This window comes from Pinus tabuliformis, chromosome 7 (assembly GCF_031772625.1).
Source record: "Pinus tabuliformis cultivar Carrire ecotype Pingquan chromosome 7, CPIR1, whole genome shotgun sequence".
NCBI lineage: Eukaryota > Viridiplantae > Streptophyta > Pinopsida > Pinales > Pinaceae > Pinus > Pinus tabuliformis.
In genome coordinates this window covers 1309745622-1309769696 of record NC_142293.1, presented here as the reverse complement: position 1 = coordinate 1309769696, position 24075 = coordinate 1309745622, and the positions used below count along the sequence as shown (strand labels likewise).

Below are 24075 nucleotides of genomic sequence, written 5' to 3'. Positions count from 1 at the left end.
GAAGAGGTTATAAGATTCCTAGAGAAGGATTTCTCTAATACCTCCTTGCAACATTTTTGCGGAGCTCCTTCCCTCTCTCCACTTCATTGGTTTTTCCTTCCATCTGGCTTTGTTAAACGAAATTTTGATGGAGCTTCAAAAAGCAACCCGGCTACTGCTGGTTTCAGCGGCATCTTCTGGAACAAATTTGGAACAATCTCCCACCTTTATGCGGGCTCCTTGAGGGTTAACAATAAAAATGCAGAAGAGCTATATGCTCTAGAATTTGGTCTAATGCAAGCCATAGAAGGACAAATCAATAAGCTTTGTATTGAAAGCGATTCTCAGTTAGAAATCTCTCTGATCAGGAAATGGATCAGCTTCGAGTAAGCCTTCCCATGGCTGGTGCTTGGAAAGCTTCATATCTTGGATAGCAGTCTTGCTCTCAAAAATTACAGCATTTTTTCCCTCCAATGCGAGACAAAAAGGCAATCAACTAGTAGATAGACTAGCAAATGACGGCTTCTCAAGTTCTCCCACACTCATCAACAGTTCAAGGGAGGCCCTTCTGGCATCTCAGCTAAAGAAGGCATGCTTAGCTCTTGTGGAGGCATACACCTCATCCCCAATGGGGATGATTAATGTGGGCTCAAAGGTGTTGTAGTGCCAAACAGTCATTGCCACAGGAAATCACTAAGCCTGACGTGCCAGCCTGCCCAGAGGGTTTAATTACTCTGCCTTGTCCAATGCTCACATCAAGTGTTAATTTTCCTTGAAATTCTGCTAGCTGTTTGAATGAACAATCTGAAACTAAATGTTCTTTCAACAAGACATAAAATTTTCTTAACAATAGATAAACAGCAGAATAATCACAGAGATAAAGACACAGTCACACAAATACACAGTTATTTTTCTAGGGAAAACCCTCTCCTTTGCTGTAGAATTTATTGCAATCTGAGGAATTAGATCTCTTACAGGGAAATTTACAACACTGATAACTAACTCGTTCTCACTGCTACACTAGCTGGAAACACCCTGCTACAACTTTGACCCAGCTCCTCCTTGCTTTCAGCCTGCCTAGCTCTCTTTCCTTGTGCAGACCTCCTATTTCCTAGCACAAATCTGCCTGCAAGAAGGTCTCTCTATCCCTGCGTATTGGACCCTCCAAAATACACTCTACCAGCAAGGCTCTCACACACAAACTGGTGCAAACTCTCACAATCTATTGAGTTGTGTCTTGTCACAGTCCTTCGTGAGCAAAACAATTGATTACAATTGTGCCTTTCGACCTCCTTATAAGCAATTCAAATAGGCTAAATCTGGCAAGTTATATTTTTGGAAATAAAACTTGTGATTGATGAGTTAACTGAGTCTAACTGACTCATGCAACTCATTCATCCTCAATTTAAAACTTGAGCCTCACTCACTTGTCCATCCTCAATTTTCCAAAGATAATTCGCACTAGAAGACAACAAACTGAGCCTTCCACTTCTGCATATCAGTCAAATTGCTTTATGAATTGTCCTTACTAAGACATCCTGTAAGTCCCGGGTCCTACTAATAGCATCTTGGAGTGTGGCTGGCCTAGTGGATCGGACTAAACCCCGAAGTGGCTCTGCTAACCCCTCAACGTACATGTTGATCCTCCATGCCATAGATAGATCTGGCACCATCACTGAAACCCTCAAGAAATCTGCAATGTAAGTCTTTGGACTCCCGGTCTGTTTGAGCCTTGTCAGCTCAACAAAGAGTTGCTCTGGATACCTCCGGTCAAAACTCTCTATCAATCTCCTGGTGAACTCGGCATATGTCGTCACTGTGGAGTGTCCGAGTGTAACCATCCCATGAAACCACCAATCCTGGGCCTCACCATCCAAATGTAACGTCGCCACTTTGATGGCCTCTGCCTCCGACATCTGGTTAAGCTGGAAGTAAATGTCCAACTTCTCCACCCAAGACTTTGCCGAACTGTTTGATGAACCATCAAACGTAGGCAAGTGAAATCTACTAGCTGCACGGTGGGTGTCACCATCATGATAATGCCGGTATCCTCTGTGATGGTCGCGGGGTCTACTATCCCGCTGGAGCTGAACAAAGTCTCTGAATGAGAGGGCTTCCCTGAACTCCTGCCCATAGGCCTGGTACTCTGCAAAATAATCACCCATATGACCGGGCTCTGCCTCCTGCTAGGCTCCGGCCCCCGTGTCTGCTCCTAAGAAAGTGGGCATGGTAGAGCGTGTAGGGGCATGCGAGGCCACCTGCTGAGTAGTATCACGCTGCTCTGGCAAATGGTGGGATGCACCCGATCCCTCACCAACCTAGAAAACCCGTGGGCTCTCACGCTGTCTAGCCTCTACTACCGTGAATCTCTGCCCCATCACCTCAATTTGCCTCGACAGATCCTGCAATGATTTGAGGAGCATATCCGCAAATCTCTTCCCGTCCTTGTCTACCATCAGATCCTTCTGCTCTGCGTCCACCACAGGCTCCTCATGTTCTGTGTCCTCTATCCAAACACAGTCTCCCTCTCTGTAGGTGTTCTCAAACCTACGCTCAATGTCTCTGTATTTCCTACCTATGTAACAGATGTAGGGTTTCTCCCTCGGTGTCATAGACTGCTAGCTCCACAGGCTGAGCCAGATCTATGCTCTGATACCACTGTAATATTCATTTCCAGGAATATTCCCCAAACCCCAGCAAACTCCAACCAAATACGTACAAATGATATAATAACCGGGAAGCTCAAAATGATGAAAATAACAGTGGTACAACATATAATAATGTAAACAGGAAATATAAGCAGATATTCAAGATATGCAGAGAGAAATGCTAAGCCATTTTATTATACTGAGTAATGGACAAAGTACAAGAGGTGATCAGAAAGATAGCACCTCGACTTGCACAAGGCAAGTGAAGAAATACACCCAGAATAGCAATGAAATGGCCTCTCTTTGAACTACGTCCAAGTTGCTGGAGAACTGTTGTGCCGCTGCTACTGCTGGAATCAAGTGAGGATTTGGGGCTGCTCCCCTCCTCAGAAAATGTTGAAACTCTGGAATCAGCCTCTACTCAATAAACCGGAAAAACCCAGAAAGCTTTCCTAAAATAGCCGACCCCCGAAAATCACCCCCTTGGGGATCTACGCAGTCCCTCAATGCTCTACGCTGCCATTGAAGAAAACCCTCCAGAACTCTGCCTGAAACTCTGCCAAAATCCTCCAATATGCAAGGGCTGATCCCCTGCTCAAACTCCCAGCTCAAATCCTCCACAAACCCTCAATCCAGAACTCCTGCTAGAAGGAACTGCGTCATCCTTCTCAAGACTGCGTAGTCATCCAAGATTCTCAATCCTCCTGCCAAAATGCTGATGAAACTACTACAAAAATACTAATGGAAATACCTTACCCGAGCAGGCACTCGAAGTCCCCCAAGGCTAAGGGTGAAATCTCCGAACGGAGACACTCGATGCACTAAACAGTGCTGCAGACCAGCGAAACAGCCAGCATGCTCTAAGTCGAAGTGACTAGCTCAAATGCACATAATCGAATCCCAAAATGAGGAGGCTCCCCTCACCTTTATAGCGTTGGCCCTTCTCAAACCGTAAGGCCCACCTCCTCCAACGTAGCTAGCTCTTGCCACATGCTCCTGTCCATCTGCGCAGTCCCTCCAAGTGTCTGCATGGGCCCCCTCCTCTACGTGATTCTATGGCCCCCTTGGCTCCCCTTTAAGTTACAACATTATGCTACTAGGGAGTGACTTTATTCTAAAAGTGAGTTATGTCACCCTTTACTCACCTTTTTTATTCATAACTTACTATAGAAGGCAAAATTGAGCAAAATTCGAATATTCCAATTAGCCATGGCTAATTAGGAATATTACATATCATCCATTATAAGGCCGCCTCATACGGAGAAGCCTAGTGTTGATGCACACTTAGAAGGAGAATCCAGCCATCACATTCACTTCCATGGAAATCACCACTCTTCCAACCATCGAACACCCAAGTTGGACATGTACAAATTTGATGGCTCTAACCCTGCAGTATGGGTAGCACAAATGGAACAGTATTTCTCCCTTAATGAAATCTGGGAAGATCAAACTAAACTACATGTGGGAGCCCTTTACTTGGATCAAGAGAGATGGCAATGGTGGCAGTGGCATCAGAAATGTTATCTAGGGAAATTAACTTGGCACATGTTCTCAAAAGCCATATGTGATCGCTTTGACCACGAATCTAATTTTCTGGGTTGTCTCACTAAGCTTCGACAAACCGGAACAATAAAGGACTACATTGCAACCTTTGAGCAATTGGCCATCAGAACTGACGGTCTAGGAGATGACTTCTACTCAGAGTGTTTCATCAGTGGCCTAAAAGAAGCCATCCAAGCCCATGTCTAGATGCACCACCCAGCTACTTGGATGGATGCCTGCAAAAAGGCCTTAGAAGTGGAAATAGCCTTAACCGCCAGTCCAATCGTCCAAATTTTGTCGCCAAGGCGCGTCCCACCCAGGCTCAAGGCCCCACCCAAACACTTAAGGTTCAAAAGGTGTCACCAGCAGAAATGGTTGAAAGAAGAAAACAAGGACTGTGCTACTACTGTGATGACAAGTACTCTCCTAGACATAAATGCAAGGAACCAAAATTCTTTCAAATTGATGCTATTGATAACAGTTCACATGAGGAAGCTCCATCCCTTGAGGTGCCCGAGGACGAAGTTGGGGAAACCCAAACTGACAATGACCTCACAGCTACGCCGGATGAGCCAGTTATCTCACTACACGCTTTGGCTGGCATTTCTTCGCCTCAAACTCTCAAAATTCGAGGCTTTATTAAACATCGACTGGTTGTGGTATTGATTGATAGTGGCAGCACTCATAACTTTATCCATAAGTGAGTCGCAGAAGCTGTTCATTGCTTTGTGCAGGCAGTATCTAATTTCCAAGTCCTTATTGTTGATGGGGGACCATGAAATGTGAAGGCCATTGTGAAAATATTAAGCTTCAGATGGGAGACTACCACCTAAAGACCCACATGTTTGCTATTGAAATGGGTGGTTGTGACATTGTCTTGGGTGTTGAATGGCTTCGCACACTAGGCCCGATCACAATGGATTTCCAGGAGTTATATATGAGCTTTAAGCAAAACGACCACATTCATACATTATGAGGACTCCAGGTAGGTGCTCCTACTATCATCAGCTCACATCGAATGGAAAATATTTTGAAAAAGGGCCATCACGGAGTCATCGCCCAATTTAATGTCATCCAGGCCATTGAATCCACTACTCCTCATATTCATCTTGAGATGCAACAGGTCTTAGACCACCACCAGCAGGTATTTGACAAACCTAAAGAGCTTCCACCCTTTAGGAGTGAACATGATCATAGCATCCCTTTGGTCCCAGGGGCCCAACCGCCTAATGTGCGCCCATACCGATATCCTTTTGCCCAAAAGAATGAAATTGAAAAAATCATCAAGGAACTCCTTGAAGCCAGTGTTATTCGTCCCAACATTAGTCCTTATTCATCACTAGTGGTCATGGTGCTAAAGAAAGATGGAGAATGGTGCATGTGTTCGGACTTTCGGGCCCTCAACAAGCTCACTGTCAAGGACAAATTTCCTATTCCGGTTGTTGATGATCTTCTTGATGAACTGCATGGTGCTCATTTTTTTACCAAGCTAGATCTTCGCTCAGGTTATCACCAAATACATGAAGGATGTAGACATTCCCAAGACTGCCTTCCGAACTCATGAAGACCATTATGAATTCTTGGTCATGCCATTTGGTCTCTATAATGCTCCATCTAAGTTTCAAAGCCTCATGAACCAGCTGCGGAAACCATATCTCCGAAAATTTGTCCTCGTCTTCTTTGATGACATTCTCATCTACAGCCTAACCTGGGACAAACATCTTCAGCATGTAGACCTGATCTTGCAACTGCTCCGAAATCACAAATTATTTGTCAAATTGTCCAAGTGCTCTTTTGGCGTGGAAGAAGTCGAGTATTTGGGACACATTGTGGGTTGTGAAGGAGTGAGGGTTGATCCAAAAAAGATACAGGCAATGCAAGATTGGCCCCAACCAAAAACCTTGAAGAGTTTGAGGGGATTCTTGGGTCTCATTAGCTACTATCGCAAATTTGTCCACAATTATGGTCGCATTGCTAGACCCCTCACTAATCTTCTCAAGAAAAATTCATTTCTCTGACTGATGCAGCTCAGCAGGCCTTCGTGGCTCTCAAACAAGCCATGTGCTCCACTCCCATATTGGCCCTACCAAACTTCACCAAATCTTTTGTGATTGAATGTGATGCTTCCGATACTGGTATTGGTGTTGTATTAATGCAGGAAGGTAGACCATTGGCCTTCACCACCCAACAACTGAGTGGAAAACATTTGGGTCAATCTACCTATGAGAAAGAAATGATGGCCATCTTACACGTTGTAGACCCCTGGTGACCATACTTGTTGGGGTGACGTTTCCAAATCCGCATGGACCATCAAAGCCTAAAATATTTTTTGGAGCAACGTCTATCATTGCCACAACAAAATAAATGGTTGGCCAAAACGCTGGGATATGATTATGAGATAATTTACAAAAAAGGGTGTGACAATGTAGTAGTTGATGCTTTATCACGCCAATTTGAGGATGAAAGCATTCTGCTATCAATCTCTCTGCCCATACCAGATCGGATTGAAGAGGCCCGCAAGGAATGGTTCTCATACCCCTCTCTCCCAACTTATTAATAACTTGAGAGAAAATCCTAATTCCTCAGTCGACTACTCTTGGAAGGATGATATTCTTCGCTACAAGGATCGAGCAGTGATATCGTCGGCATCCACCCTCAAAACCCGCATTTTGGAAGAGTTGCACTCATCTCCAACTGCAAGGCATTCAGGCTTTCAAAAGACTTATGCTCGCGCTCGTCGTTCTTTCTTTTGGACTGGCATGAAAAACAACATTATTACTTTTGTAGCTGAATGTGATGTGTGTCAACGCAACAAAGGAGAAACAGTCAAGTTACCGGGAACCTTACAGCCATTGCCACTCCCTACCTCTGTCTGGACGGATGTTTCTGTGGATTTCATCACTGGTCTCCCAAAGTCGGCAACAAATCCGTCATCATGGTGGATGTTGTTAAGTTATGGTATGTTCTATGCTTATAACAGTTTACTTCTTTTTCTTATTATATTCCACCGATTAGCAATCACATGTACATAAAGTAAAGTGCAGATAGAACATTAAACGATCGACAGAAAACAAGCCAAGACAAGAGACACAAGATGTGGCGGCTAGCCAGGGACAAACCCCACAATGTGTGGGGAAACCCTTTGATCAAATCTTCTTTTATCTTCAATAATTCAGCAAAGAGAAATAGTACAATAAATCTAATTCATATCAGCAGTAGCAAACCCTAGATCAGCAGCATCAGCATTAGCGGCTTCATTATCAAACTAGGGCAGACCATATCTCACAAACCGACCGTCGGATTGACTTCATTCCACCACCAAAAGTTTCGGCTTCCAGAGGAGGTTCAGATGAACCTACAGCGCAGTTCAGATGAGGAGATCTTCTAGGCCACGCAAGTCAATCTTTACTTCTGTAGTTGTAGCTTCAGTTTCAGCAGTTTCCGGCTTCAAACTAGGGCAGTCGATATCTTGCAAACCGTTCGTCGGATTGACTTCATTCCACCACCAAAAGTTGCGGCTTTCAGAGGAGGTTCAGATGAACCTACAGCGCAGTTCAGATGAGGAGATCTTCTAGGCCACGCAAGTCAATCTTTACTTCTACAGTTGCAGCTTCAGTTTCAGCAGTTTCCGGCTTCAAACTAGGGCAGTCGATATCTTGCAAACCGTTCGTCGGATTGACTTCATTCCACCACCAAAAGTTGCGGCTTTCAAAGGAGGTTCAGATGAACCTACAGCGCAGTTCCAAAGAGGAGATCTTCTAGGCCACGCAAGTCAATCTTTACTTCTGCAGTTGCAACTTCAAATTCAACAACTTCCAGCTTCACATGTGTGAGAGAGAGACCCATTTCAGCGCAGTAGAGAAGAGACTCATATCTGCGCAGTAGAGAGAGAGAGAGATGTGATGAGATGAGTGAGTCCAAATGAGGAAAAGTCCTCTTATATTTATACACAACGTTGGTGGGTGAATAGATGCGACTGTTGGGCTTCTGAGCCTACATGAGTTGTAGGTCGGCTTGATAATAATTCCATAATCAAAATAAATTCATATCTCCATGAATACTTATCGGAATCGGATGATCTTTATATCAATCTTACACCTCTCGACGAGAGGAATCTAATAAAAATATTATCAGCCATGAATAAGATGACCCACATGAAGTTTTGCCCTGGTTGCCAATTTTAACACTCCCTCTCAACCATGGAGAACTTCATCTGCAATCTGTCTATCGGTCGTTACTATTCATCCATCAAATGCACTGCCCTGTACAGCCTGACCCTTGCCCTGCTCTGCTCTATTCTGCCTGTTCTGCTTTGTCTTGTTCTGCCCTGCACTGATCTGTACTGTTTTGCTCTGTTCTGCTCTGCTCTTGCATTGTTTTGTTCTGCTCTGCTTTTGTCCGAATTATGAAGAAGAAGAAATGATCGAGGATGTATCATACTGACTCAAAGTTAGTCTCAGAGTATGTACCACTGGTCCCAGACCAGTCTCAACCAACCCAAAGTCAGCGTCATAGTGAGTACAACTCCAATGGTCCCAGACCAATATCATCCTCCACTGACTCAAAGTCAGTCTCAGAGTATGTACCACTGATCCCAGACCAGTCTCAACCGACCCGAAGTCAGCGTCATAGTATGGTACAACTCCTACCACTGGTCCCAGACCAGTATCATTGATCCCAGATCAATGGAGGTCATCCTAGCGTAGGGAGTACGGTAGTTACAACGATGCGTCCATCGGTACTACTATGGTCCCTAACTTCATTTCCCTGCTCATTGATCAGATGAGAGGTACTTCCCATGAGTCCCAGACTGCATGGGTAGGATGCCTCGACAGGAGACCTAATCAATCCTGTCCTCACAGGAGAACACATCAATCCTGCTACAATTGCCATGGAGAACACATCAATCCAGGCCTCACAGGAGAACACATCAATCCTGCTACAATTGCCATGGAGAACACATCAATCCAGGCCTCACAGGAGAACACATCAATCCTGCTACAATCGCTGTGGAGAACACATCAATCCAGGCTGCCATGGAGAACACATCAATCCAGACCTCACAGGAGAACTAATCATCCTGCTACACAGGAGAGCGAATCATCCTGTTCCACAAGAGAGCGAATCATCTTGTCCCACAAGAGAGCGAATCATCTTGTTCCAGTGTGCACCACCAGGGGAGGGTGAGTCACCCTGTGGTCATATGTTGCTCCAGTAGGAACCGCAAGCCCTCAGAGCTCCCAGAGCTCAATGTATGCAACATGCAGGACCCTTGTACAAAGGTTTCTTGCCGACTCCAAGTCGTTTGGGAAAATCACAGATTAGATCTTTCCTCGGGGCTTTGACAAGGTGTATCAACCTGTACATCATCTTAATGTGATGGAGCTTCCTTGCTCATTGACGTACCATATCCCAGATGATGTCTATCTGCTAGAGCAATTGACGAATATGGGATTCCTCAATAATCGAATCCCACCTCTGGTTGTTACAGAGAATCACAGTGGTATCCAATGTAAATCCAAACAGCTCACTGAAGAGCTTTCGCAACCAGACTGCCTCACACGAGGTTATGCTAGCAACAATATATCCTGCTTCGGCGGTGCTCAAAGCCACCGACTTCTGCTTCCTGCTCATCCAGGATATCGAAGCAGATCCCAAGGTGAAACAGTACCCGAAAGTGCTCTTACGGTCCACCACACTGCCTGCCCAATCAACATCAGTATATCCAAGTAGTCTCACATCTCCGACAGTGTATCTTAATCCATGAGAGATTGTGTCCTGAAGACATCTCAGAAGATTCCTGGCATCAATCCAGTGAGGCTCAACCAAATATGAGCTCACAATGCTAACTGCAAAACATATGTTCGAACGGAGGTTCACCAAGAACATCAATGCGAATGAGTTTTTTGAAACTCAGAGGCATTTCCCAAGTCTGGTCCGACATCACTACCATATAACTTCTAAAAGTTAAGATCCTCGAGGTAGTCACAGGCTTGCAGTCCATCATACCGAATCTTTCCAATATATTTACCACATATTTTCCTTGAGATAGGAAAATTTCCCTTGGCTTCTGCCACACTTCAAGTCCTTGGTCCTTCATTTCAAATTCAGAAGCCATCTCCCTCTTACATTTGTGAATAAGAGGGTTTGCACCTGTTAGAAAGAGGTCATCCACATACAACACCAGTATGAGAGGCTTGTCATCTTCAACCTTAAAGTAAAGGTTAGGATCAGCTTCACTCCTAGTGAATCCCAGCTTCATCAAGTAGCTATCGATCCTCTCATACCATGCTCGGGGTGCTTGCTTCAGCCCATAGAGAGCCTTCTTCAACCTGCATACATGAGATTTTCAATCATAAATCTCAAATCCTTCGGGTTGCTCCACGTAGACCTCTTCTTTGATCAAATCGTGCAAGAACGCAGTCTTGACATCCATCTGATGTAGGTTCCATCCTTGTGAAGCGGCAAGGGCTATGATCGAGCGGATGGTCGTATATCTGGCAACAGGTGCAAATATCTCATCATAGTCTATACCTTCCTTTTGGGAGAATCCTCGAGCAACAAAACGAGCCTTATACTTTTCCGTGCTTCCATCTGCTGCATGCTTTATCTTGTAAAGCCATTTGGAAGCAACAACAGTCTTGTCCTGGGGTCTGGGAACTACTTCCCAAACATCATTCTTTATGATAGACTCATATTCTTCGGTCATAGCATCCTTCCATACTTGATGCTTGACGGCATCTGAGAATGACAAAGGCTCATTTTTTATGATCGTGCTCATGATGGTCAGGTATCCTTGATACCTATTAGGTTTCTTACTTTCATGAAAGGTTCCTCGGGGTGCAGCATGTCCTTCAGCATCATCAAGTAACCCCTTAAGCCATGAAGGCCTCTTCCTAGAAGAGGAAGGCTCATATGGAGAAGGATCAATCGGATCCATGGGTTCTTCTACATCAGGCATTGATTCATCATCCTTTTCTTTCGGTTCCCTGGTGTCGGCTTCTTGAGAGCTCCTCAAAGTCGGAAGATTGATCACCTTGCTGAGAGCCATATCTTCGTCAAAGGTGACATCATGACTAATTATGACTTCCCTTTGACCGGCTACATAGATTCTATAGCCTTTAGTATTTTCACCATAGCCCACGAAAATTCCCTTCTTTCCAAATGCTCCCAATTTATTTCTTTTCTCTTTCGGCACATGAAAGTATACAGGGCTTCCAAAAATTTTAAAATGAGAAACATCAGGTTTCTTACCGGTGAATTTTTCTTCAGGAGTCTTGGAACCCAATGCTTGATGAGGGCATCGATTTTGTACATATACGGCAGTGATTGTAGTTTCAGCCCATAGAAACTTCAGAAGTCTTTGATCATGTAGCATGGCCCGGACAGCTTCCATCATCGTGCAGTTCTTCCTTCCCACCACACCATTCTGCTCAGGAGTATGTGGTGTAGTAGTCTCCCTCTTAATGCCAACCTCAGGTATGCCTGAGTGAACCAACTGTAATATATCGGAGGTCTTGCTTTGGCTTGAGGGGAATGGTCCCCTTTTGAGCTTTCCTTCGGCACATCCCGGACATACACCTTCTTTCTCTACTTGGAATTCGGGCATCCCTGTTACCATCTGTCTTACATCGGGTAGAGCTTTGTAATGAAGGTGGGCAAACCTCCGATGCCAAAGTTCGGACTAAAGAGATGTGTCACAAGACATGACACCTAGCGGACTTCCATCGACCTGATATAATGAATCAACACTAAACCCAAGAGTAAAGGCATCTTTAACATTATTTTTCCATATACATACCTTGCCATTGCTGAAGGTTACCTTGAAGCCTCTGTCTTCCATTGCCAAGATGGACACCAGGTTCCTTTTGAGGTCAGGTGCATTTAATACATCCTAGAATTTCTAGCCTTCTTGAATGCTTGTCCTCTTCCTTGATTCCCAGCTCTCCTCTTACCTTTGCTGTTGAATTTGTCATTCCTTTGATTACCATCAGAGGGATTTCGAGTTGCACCACTGCATACTGTACCATGCTTCTCTAATCATGATTATCATCATGTTGCCCATGTCCATGATTTTATCCATCATAATGCTGCTCAAACTAGTGTGCATCATCATCATGCTATCCTATATGTGCATGATCTCATGTTGCCCTTTATGTCCATGATCTCATTCATCATGATGCTCATGATCTCATACATAGTGACTTGCTTTATCGCAAATGTAACATCGTCATTTTCTTCTAGCCTTAGGTCCAGCCTTTCCTTTTGATTTAGTCTCGGAATTATTTCTTTTCTTTGCATGAGAAGAAAAGGCAGCAGGAGGACCTTTAGGCATGGGCATTTCCTGCTCTTCTACCCTTGTTTGTTCTTGAATGCATCTAGCCATTAATTCCTCGAAACCAGGAATTACATTATAGTTCAAAAGAGTAGTCCTGAACACATACCATTCAAATGGCAATCCTCCAAGAGTTGTGAGTGCCATTTCTCTGTCAGTAATAGTTTCCCCAATAGATAGGAGATCGTTCTTGATCTCGGTGATTTAGATCGATAGACATCTTCCATCCGTGATAGTCAGCTTTCTCACGGAGCTTGTCTTCAACAGGAAAGAGTGTTGAGGACCCCATAGTTCTTTTAGGATAGCCTTGCCAATATTCTCTTCGATGATTGCTCTTGCTCTTGCTCGGGCTTTGTCTTCACCTCAGCTATGATACCATGTTAAGTTATGGTATGTTCTATGCTTATAACAGTTTACTTCTTTTTCTTATTATATTCCACCGATTAGCAATCACATGTACATAAAGTAAAGTGCAGATAGAACATTAAACGATCGACAGAAAACAAGCCAAGACAAGAGACACAAGATGTGGCGGCTAGCCAGGGACAAACCCCACAATGTGTGGGGAAACCCTTTAATCAAATCTTCTTTTATCTTCAATAATTCAGCAGAGAGAAATAGTACAATAAATCTGATTCATATCAGCAGTAGCGAACCCTAGATCAGCAGCATCAGCATTAGCGGCTTCATTATCAAACTAGGGCAGACCATATCTCACAAACCGACCGTCGGATTGACTTCATTCCACCACCAAAAGTTTCGGCTTCCAGAGGAGGTTCAGATGAACCTACAGCGCAGTTCAGATGAGGAGATCTTCTAGGCCACGCAAGTCAATCTTTACTTCTGCAGTTGTAGCTTCAGTTTCAGGAGTTTCCGGCTTCAAACTAGGGCAGTCGATATCTTGCAAACCATTCGTCGGATTGACTTCATTCCACCACCAAAAGTTGCGGCTTTCAGAGGAGGTTCAGATGAGGAGATCTTCTAGGCCACGCAAGTCAATCTTTACTTCTGCAGTTGCAGCTTCAGTTTCAGCAGTTTCCGGCTTCAAACTAGGGCAGTCGATATCTTGCAAACCGTTCGTCGGATTGACTTCATTCCACCACCAAAAGTTGCGGCTTTCAAAGGAGGTTCAGATGAACCTACAGCGCAGTTCCAAAGAGGAGATCTTCTAGGCCACGCAAGTCAATCTTTACTTCTGCAGTTGCAACTTCAAATTCAACAGCTTCCGGCTTTACATGTGTGAGAGAGAGACCCATTTCAGCGCAGTAGAGAAGAGACTCATATCTGCGCAGTAGAGAGAGAGAGATGTGATGAGATGAGTGAGTCCAAATGAGGAAAAGTCCTCTTATATTTATACACAACGTTGGTGGGTGAATAGATGCGACTGTTGGGCTTCTGAGCCTACATGAGTTGTAGGTCGGCTTGATAATAATTCCATAATCAAAATAAATTCATATCTCCATGAATACTTATCGGAATCGGATGATCTTTATATCAATCTTACACCTCTCGACAAGAGGAATCTAATAAAAATATTATCAGCCATGAATAAGATGACCCACATGAAGTTTTGCCCTGGTTGCCAATTTTAACAGATGTGGACAGAGTTTCTAAATATGCTCATTTTTGCGCTCTACCCCACCCATTTACCCCCACTTTGGTGGCTCAAGCTTTCATGGACCAGATCTTCAAACTGCATGGCATGTTGACTTCCATTGTGTCTGATCGTGACCCCACTTTCACCAACAAATTTTGGCAAGAACTTTTCAAGCTACAAGGAATGCAACTCCAACTAAGTACCGCCTATCATCCCCAAACCAATGGTAAAACAAAAGCAGTCAACAAATGTTTGGAGACATATATAAGGTGCTTCACTTCAGAAAAGCAACATCAACGGGTACAGTGGCTACCTTTAGTTGGATGGTGATATAATACTAACTATCATGAAGCCACCAAGATGACTCCATACGAGGCAGTGTATGGCCAACTCCCACCTTCACTTATTTCCTATATCCCTGGATGTTCTAAGGTGCAGGCAGTTGATCAACTCCTACAGAACCGTGCCGCCATGATAGCTCATCTCAAAGATAATCTACATCAAGCTCATAATCAAATGAAGCAACAGGCAGACCAACATCGTTCCAAGCGCACATTTCAAGAAGGGGATCAGGTATTCCTGCGACTGCAACCATATAAGCAAACATCTCTCAAAGAAAAGGGTTGCTAGAAACTAGCACCAAAATTCTATGGACCTTATCAAATACTTCAGCGCATTGGAGCAGTCGCCTACAAACTAACCTTGCCACCAACTTCAAAAATCCATCCAGTCTTCCATGTATCATGCCTCAAGAAAGTGGTGGGGAACAATTGTAGAATTCAAACCAGTCTACCCGAATTGGATGAGGAAGGCTCACTCTGGCTCCAACCAGAACAGGCCCTCGATACCCGTGAAAGACATCTTTGCAGCCGCACGATCAAGGAAGTCCTCATCAAGTGGAAAGACACCTCTCCAAAAGATGCGACCTGGGAACCAGCCACTATTCTTCAACAGTTTCCGTAGCTTCAGCCTTGAGGACAAGGCTTCTTTTGATGGGGGAGGGCATGTTAGGGTCCAACCCTAACCCCTTTATTTATGTAATAAGCCCAATGGGCCGAGTCATAGTCATAGTTAGTTAGAGAGTCAATAAAGCCTGCATTAATAATTGTAAGTGGTTGACCCGCATTAGAGAAAAGGGACCACAGTTAGTTGTAAACAGGCCATAGTTAATAAATAAAGTGGTTAACCTGTGTTATGCAAGGGACCACTAGTAGTTAGGGTTTTGGATGTCATTTACCTATAAATAGTCTTACTTAGTAAAGGAAAGATCATCGAGTCTTATTTTAATGGAGATCTGCTCAGCTGGAGGTTGTCCCCTCGAAGAGGCAAGTGAACATTGAATCTATTTCTGAATAATAAAATACTTGCAGTTTTTCTCATTTTATTCTGTGTTCTGGGCTATATTTCTTCGCATTTCTGGTATTCTGGAATTTCTCGCAAGTCAAGAGCATAACAAGTATTCGCTTCTCAAAACATTAAAGTACATTTGAAGGTGCTAGATGGTCTCAATCTCAGCTTGGTTGTAATGGGTTTACCAACACTTCCTCACTGATTTCCTCTTCTTCTTCCCATTTTTTCTCCTTTACAAGAGCTTTCGTCTTTTCTTCTCCACGAGTGAATGTTAAGACACAATCATCTTCTTAATTTCCCACCTCACTGCTCACCTTAAAGGAAATTCCATAAGCTACTCCTATAATAAATCATTTCTAGACTCTAATCATGCCCTGCCATGTGGCCCATGGCCAACTACCAACATAAAGAAATCCTCCTCAAAATTTTCATATACCATAAGTTATTAATTAGAGTGGAAGACCCAATGGCCAACACTTATGTGTACATCACTGTTAGTTTTTATAGCATCACACAGGTGTTCTAGTCATGATTTGTGTCTAAGAGACTAAGGAACACGAGATCTCCAAAACCCGAAAAAGGTTTCACGAGAAAACATCTAGAGACCACTCAATTAAATTAATTGATCGATAATTAAAAAATGTCTAAGTCTAACTTAGACTTAGGGAAATCGATTAATCAAAGGGAATTAATTGAGTATGATCGAGAATGCTCTAGAAACTCACATGGATTGAGCCTAAGACGATTTTAGTCATTAATGAGGAATTAATCATGGTCGTTGAAGCTCCCTTAAGAGATTATTAGAGCAGATTGATGGGATGAGGAGGGCGACAAGTGTGGGAGCAATTATACAAGCATTGTGAATTTCCCAGAGCACAGTGATTCAATGAGGGAAGAATTTGAGCCAATAAAGGAGCATCATTGATTGAGGGAGCAGTAGGGAGAATTTCCAGAGAAATTCTCAGGTGGTTTTTCCAGTTTCCAGCTTCAGGTAAGGAAGGTCGAATTATCCAACGGGGAGGCCGATTTCTGCAGTTCAAGCTACCCAGTTTTCTAGTGTGAGTTGCCAGAGCAGAATTCGATTCAATAGCTAGTGCCAGATCAAATCTCGGGAGGCTTGGCGGATCATTTCCTAAGGCATAAATAGGCAAGGCGGTTTAGCAAAAGTTGTTTCCGGGGTTGTGCGAAAGTCCTAGTGGCTGCAGTTTGCATTTCCAGCAAGTCGTGTGAGTGGTAGGGGGCAGTGCGAGTGCCCAAGGAGAGGCTAAGTTGATATGTTGAGAGGGAGAAGAATTATCCCAGTATTTTTCAGTGAGAAATTTGTGGAGTCGAGCTAGAAAGGCCAAAAGTTGTAATTCTCCAGATTTGTTGCTAAATAATAAATAAACCCTCATCTGCTGCACAGGTTTTCCCTTCAGGGTTTTTCCAGGGACGTTAGTCCAAAATTCTTGTGACTATTTTTATTGTATATATGCATCAATTTCTCAGTATTTTAAAGATGAAGATTGTGATTGTGATTTATTTGTTAATTGCCATAAATAATTAAATTGCTAACAGTTAGAAGAATAAACTCCAGTAATTGCAATCAATGAATTTTCACATGGCATCAGAGCCAGGTTGATCAAATCTAAAGCTTAGAAGCAAGGGAAGGAGAATTGTGCAAGTTTAGAGTGAAATCTAAGCACATTTTCTCAGATCTGCACTAGCCAACCAGTTGTGCGATTTGCAGAAGCAGGGGGTTCAATTTCTAGATCTAGTCCAGGGAAATGTTCAAATAGCCTCAAAAGCAGAATTTGCAAATAGTGGATTTGTCGAAGAGGGTTTTGTGAGAAATCAATAATTTTGCAGAGAAGATCCACAACATTTGGGCGCAAAAATTTGCAGCAGGTGCAACAATTGTAAATATGTGCAGAGCAGGAAGAGAAAAGCACACTAAAGAGAGGAGATTTCTAGATTACTCCAGTGTAGCCGCAAAGAGAATCAACATTCAGGAGGCTACAAATTTGTCTTCCAGATTGTAAGATGAATTCGCTCAGATTGCTTACCTCTCTAGTTCAGCTTCACAAGGTATCCGGTATATAGATAGTGGAGCATCAGCTCACATGACAAGAGTCAGAGAGTATTTCTCCAGTTACCATGGGGAGGAGATGGACTTCTAGATAACAATGGGAAACAAAGCTAAATGCACTCCGGTTGGGAGAGGTACCATTGATATTCAAAGGGAGACAGGAGCAAGCACCAAAGTTATAGACGTATTGCATGTGTCAAGGCTTGGTATGAACCTAATTTTGGTATCTTAGTTGCAGGATAAGGGATATGATGTCTACTTTGTAGGGAAGAATGTGTTCGTCAAACACCAAAACTGGAAAAAGGTGATACAGACTGTAGTGTGAAGCAACAGATTGTACAGGTTGCAGTTTGGCTCTCCAATGGCACTAGTTAGCAACAGCAATGAAAGCAGTAACAATGGAAGAGACCTGAATGAGCTATGGCTTAGGAGAATGGGGCATTTACACCACGAAGCACTTAATATGCTTAGGGAGACAGTGGCAGGTGTTCCAGAATTAAGCACGGAACACGATGACGTGTGTAGGGGGAGCGTTCTTGGGAAATATGCTAAGGCAGCATTCCCAAGAAGTGACAATAGATCAAATGGTGTGTTACGACTTATTCACTCAAATATTTGTGGCCCTATGTCCACTAGATCTCTCAGTGGGTACAAATATTTCGTCACCTTCATCGATGATTATTCCAGGAAAACCTGGGTCTACTTCTTTAAGACCAAGGACGAGATTTTTAGTTGCTTCCAAGAGTTTAAGGCTCTAGTAGAGAATGCAACTGGGAAAGAAGATCAAGGTGCTTTGCTTAGATAACTGAGGAGAGTACACAAACAATGACTTCACGGGTTTTTGTGAGAAGGAAGGCATCAGGAGGGAATGGATAGCTAAATACAACCCACAGTAGAATAGGGTAGCAGAGTGTTAAAATTGGCAACTAGGGCCAAACTCCATGTGGGTCATCTTATTTATGGCAGCTGATATTTTTCTTGGATCCCTCTCATCGAGAGGTGTAGGATTGATCTAAAGATCATCCGATTCCGACAAGTATTCATGGAGTTATGAATTTATTTGTGTTATAAGACAAATTGTCAAGTCGGCCAGCAACTTGTGTAGGCTCAGAAGCCCAATAGTCATGTCTATTCATCATCTACGTTTTAGTATAAATAGGAGAGGACTTGAAGTCATTTGTGAGACATATTCTTCATGTGATCTCCTCCTCTCCACGTCTTTAGGTTTTTGGTGAAGGAGAGACACTAAGAATATATGTTGGGCTAAGTAGATGATGCCCTAGCCGCAGTAGATGATGCCCTAGCCGCAGATGATGCCCTAGCCACAGTATGTTGATCAAACGCAGTCAATGGAGACACCTGTTCACGCAGTCAAAGAAGATACAGAACTTCGCATTCCTCTCTGAAATTCCACGTGAATTTTGGATACATGTATACTAGCCGCAGTGAGGAATGACGAAGCCGCAGGGATAGAAGAGCCGCAGTCAAGGTATATGAAGCCGCAGGGATAGAAGAGCCGCAATCAAGGTATATGAAGTCGCAGTCAAGGAGAGGGTAGCCGCAGTGATAAGGAAGAGCTGCAGGGAGCTGCAGGTGGCCGCAGTAAGGGTTAATGAGGCCGCAGGAAGGAGCTGCAGTAGCCGCAATCAATGTATATAGCTACAGTCAAGGGAATCTCTGTCAAGGTCATGTAGCCGCAACATTGATCCTAAAGAACTACATTGGTTAGGGTTGCAAGAAATGGATCTACACTCTCGGCATACTATCTCTGCAGAACCATGTTGATGGAATGAGTTTCCATAATGACAGTGATTCTCATACTTGAATAGCACAGTATTCGGATCTGTGACTGAATATCAGTACCGTTCACTTGCTCAGCATATTAATATGCAGTCACAATGACAAGGATCATAAGCAGTAATGTTTATGATGGTTACAGTCTCAACATAATGAGAATGATAAGGATGAACAGTCTCAGATCATGATGATGAAAGATGCAACATGATGGGCATGTTAGTAAAGGGCAGCATGATGATGAATGAGACAGCATGATGATGAATGATGCAGCATGATGGGCATGTTAGTAAGGAGCAGCATGATGATGGGAGCAGATGGGAGCAGCTCAGTGACTAGGTGCAGCACAGTGACGGGTGCAACATGAGTACAAGCTGCAACACTATGTTAGGTGAAGTCGTCACCTTGGAGAATCAGTTGAAGCAGAATGTCTTCAACTGATCTCATGTATCATCATGATAGGAGATGATCTATGCTCATGTCTAGATAAGTCAAAGTGTTGACTTCTGTTGTAAATGTACTATCTCTCTCTACTGAACTTTGAAGAACATAAAAGAAGAATTGATCAAGGGTTTCCCCACATTGGGGTTTGTCCCTGGCTGGCGCCACATCTTGTGTCCTCTTGTCTTGGCTTGTCTTCTGTGATTTATGTTTATGTTCTATCTGCAGTTTACTTTAATGCTGATGTGATTGCTAATCTGGAAAAGATATGGAGCTAACTGTGAAAATTGAAATAAATTGCTCTTAGCATAGAACATACCTAAAATTCACACAGAGCAGAAGAATAGGTCTATAGTTGGGGCGCAAAGGCTATGTTATTTGACCAGGATTCGCCCAAGTTCCTATGGGCAGAGGCATGTAACACAACATTGTATATCCATAATAGAGTTCCTCACTTCAGGATTTTTGGTAGTATAGCCGACTGCCATATACCAGATGAGAAACATACTAAATTGGATAAAACTACAGATAAGGGGTTCTTCATTGGGTATAGTGAAACCTCAAAGGCATACAAGATCTATATTCCTAGTAGCAAGAAGATTGTCGTGAGAAGGGACATAAAGTTCATGACGGACAGAGCCTTCCAAAAATCTTGCAAGTTATTGGCAAGTGATCAGATTAAGCCAGCAAAAGCTTCATTGGTCCAGCAGTAGGGGTCGCCATAGGGGCAGCTGCAAGGATAGCAGCAACGATAGTCACAAGGATCTAATACAATTACCAGTACCAGCACCAACACAACTTCAGGGACAGGAGACCCTGTGAGTTCACAGTAGACGGAGCAGCAAAGGCAGGATGAGGAGTTGGTTGATACTCCCACCACTAGAGGTTGAACCAGCAAAGAAGTTTGTCAAATGGTGAGGGATGCAGAAGAGTTTGTAGGAGCTCCTGTAACAACCTGGAATTAAAATATACAGGTAATTATATCAACTTATCCGATTAATAATCAACATACAACTATTCAACTATTTAGCATAGAATTTTCGAAAACCGCAAGAAAAGAAGACTTACCTGTAACGATGATATACCTTATGACTCTGGAGTTGTAACACTACTCAGATCCTGCTGACCGCAACAAATTTTTGGGGATGACTCTCCACCCAACCGTAGGCTTGGTTACACATAATCTTTCTACAATTGGCCACCCCTGAGCCCTCAATCAACTACTACTGTTAGAGAATCCTTTGTCTCACAACACTTTCCTTCCAAAGGAATGAATAATGCTTCTCATCCCCCTTTTCGTCCATTAAATAGAACAAATTGTTCCAAAAATGGAAAGGGATTGGAAAGGGATCCACATGCACACAATCCATGTGTCAACATGCCAACTTTTATTTCTTTGTTTTAAGTTTTACTTAATTCAATATTTTTCTTAATTTAACTCTTTTTTATTTTATTCATTTTTACTTTTTGTTAACTTTACTTATTCTTACTATTTTTATAGTTTACTTTTATATATATTTATTTAGAACTTCAGTTTATTATTTACTATTATTATATTTTCTTCATTATTTATTATTTATTTACTATTATTATCTTTTATTTATTATTTATTTACTTATATATTAATATTATTTTATTTATTTATTTATTTATTTATTTATTATTATTATTACAGGCCAAACTTCATCCCAAAGTTAAGTTGAATCATTTAACTTTTTATTTTATTTTAGTTAGTTATTACTTCACGTTTGCCCTACACCCTCTGTTGAACTAGTATACTAATAGGCATCGAAAGTTTACACATCACCAGGGAAATCCCAAGGAATCTCAAGTCCTTTTTCCCAACTTTCGGAACCAAACATAAAGCCTCATCAGTGTATATCGTAGCCCAAGGCTGGCCCCAAGGCTCGTGCCAAGGCTTAGACCTCATCTACCACAAGGTAGGCATCTAGTCCCAGTACTCAATGACTTCGAACATCTCGCAAGCCCGGCCCACTCCCTCCACACTCACTAAGGTGCACAGCCCCAGGCATTGAAGTCCTCACGCCCCCTTAGGACTTCAGCATCCCAATCCAATATCAGGCACTCGACCTCCTCAAGATGGTCCCATAGCCCTTCAAGAGCTATCCATCAAGAGTTATACAAGATAAAGGAACCACTAGCATATGTAGTGTTGATTGAGTTTGTCCCCAGCCCATATGGTGTTACATATTCTCCCTCGCAGATATGGGCTCTCACGAGATCATCAAATAAACGGCCTGCTCGGCCCATTTGTAAATTTCCTATCAATCACCACATTTCAACATGTAGCCAATGCATTAGTTATAACATCAACATATCTATATCAAAGATATATTATGACATCACATAATAAATGAACCACATGTCAATATAACCTCATATCATAACATCATAATCCATATGCCACATTATGCATATCATATCCATCATGAGCATACAACATCATTATCATAACAAAATAAATAAATAAGAACCACATGTGCATCATTATCCTCTCATCGGAACAATGTCCCATTTACCACATACCATCACATTGTGAAACATCACCACAACCTTGTACTTCAGCATTCCTATGTCGACATATCAATTAACTGGAACCAATAACCTCATACCATTCATTTGACTTGGTGTTGGTATTAGTAATACCAAGCCACTTCAAATATAACCAAATGAAACTATTGTATATCATTATCATATCGTTCTTTGTAAAGCGATTCACGCCAATTTGATTGAAGATGCCTCAAATTCCTTTTATAGTGTGAGATGAAACTGCATTGACTAATGTGATAAAATTGTTTGTATAAGTATTTAATAATTTTATTTGACTAAAATCTTACAATTTTATAAATATTAACACATTTAAAATCCTACCTTTCATTTTTTTTATAAATATAAAAATAATAAATTTCTAATAATATTTTATCATTATTTAAACAATTAACTCATCGTGTATTGTAGTCACCATATCCCCGCAAAACATTGCCTTTATGGGAGTAGCAATCAACAAGAGCTAAGCAGTTGTTCATAGATGGAGAGTATAAATTGGGGTTTCATCACGACAAGTAGCCACAGAGGTCAAGACCAACAAGAAACAATAGATGTTGATTATCAATCATATGACCACCGAAGCCACAAGCAACTCCATCCAAATCGTTCATGGTATTTTCTTTGCGCCTCCCAAATTTGCTTTTACTCATACAAATAGAAATGGTTTGTTGACGAATTTCAATCAAAGTAGTGAGGCAATGATACAAATAAAAGGGTATGTGAATAATTGGACTGCTTTTTTAAAAATAAAAATTTATAATAAATAGATTTTAAAGTATGGATGCATGCAATTATAATAATACACTCCATTATATGTATACATGCCGACAAGAGGTGCTCAGAGTTCATGTTTAGTCACAATCCAATTTGGTTCAATTATTATTACATATTTCATATCATCAATAATATAAAGATTCACCTTCTCACCCTTCACCTCGGGATTCTTATAAAGACCTAGGCACAAGGAGATGCTTTAACATCAATCTTCCCTCAAAGTCATTTGAAATCCCTCAATTCGTTACATCCACAATAACAATAAATCATTCCTATGGTTCTCCTGTAAATGTTAGTTCCAATATTGTGTTTATGATAAGATTGCCAAATATCATATATAATTATGACATGAACAGATCTACGAAGTGGTGTAATAATTGGATTATTTTTTTTCTTACAATAATCAGATTAGGTTTATGACATATATATAAGAAAAGCTAAAATATAGCTTAATTTAGTATTATGAAGTATTCTTTTTTCAAGATAAAAATACTTTGAGATATATTTTTTTAATTGTTAAATAAATATTATGGAGATATTTAACAAGGTTAATAATCCAAATTGTATATAGATCTTAACCAAAACTAGATATATATGTTAAGGCTCATAGGCCTCAAGGGTGCAACCTCGCTCTGATACGATATGTAACAACCCGAAATTAAAATATACAATTAATTATATCAACTTATGCAATTAATAATCAACACACAACTATTCAACTATTTAGCATAGAATTTTCGATAACCGCAAGCAAATAAGACTTACCTATAACGATGACATACCATACTTGTGACTCTGGAGTTGTAACGCTACTCAGATCCTGCTGACCGCAACAAAGTTTTGAGGACAACACCCAACCGTAGGCTCAGCTGCACATAATCTTTCTAGAGTTTGCCACCCCCGAGCCCTCAATCAACTACTATTGCCAAGGAATCCTTTGTCTCATAGCGTTTTCCTTCCAAAGGAATGAATAATGCTT

At 42.0% G+C, this 24075-nt stretch overlaps 1 protein-coding gene across 1 annotated transcript in view; it reads right to left on the bottom strand.

Moving 5' to 3' along the window:
* Nucleotides 1-24075, bottom strand: part of LOC149252349 (uncharacterized) — a 119927-nt gene that overhangs the window by 74741 nt on the left and 21111 nt on the right. The gene's annotated exons all lie outside the window — the stretch shown is intronic.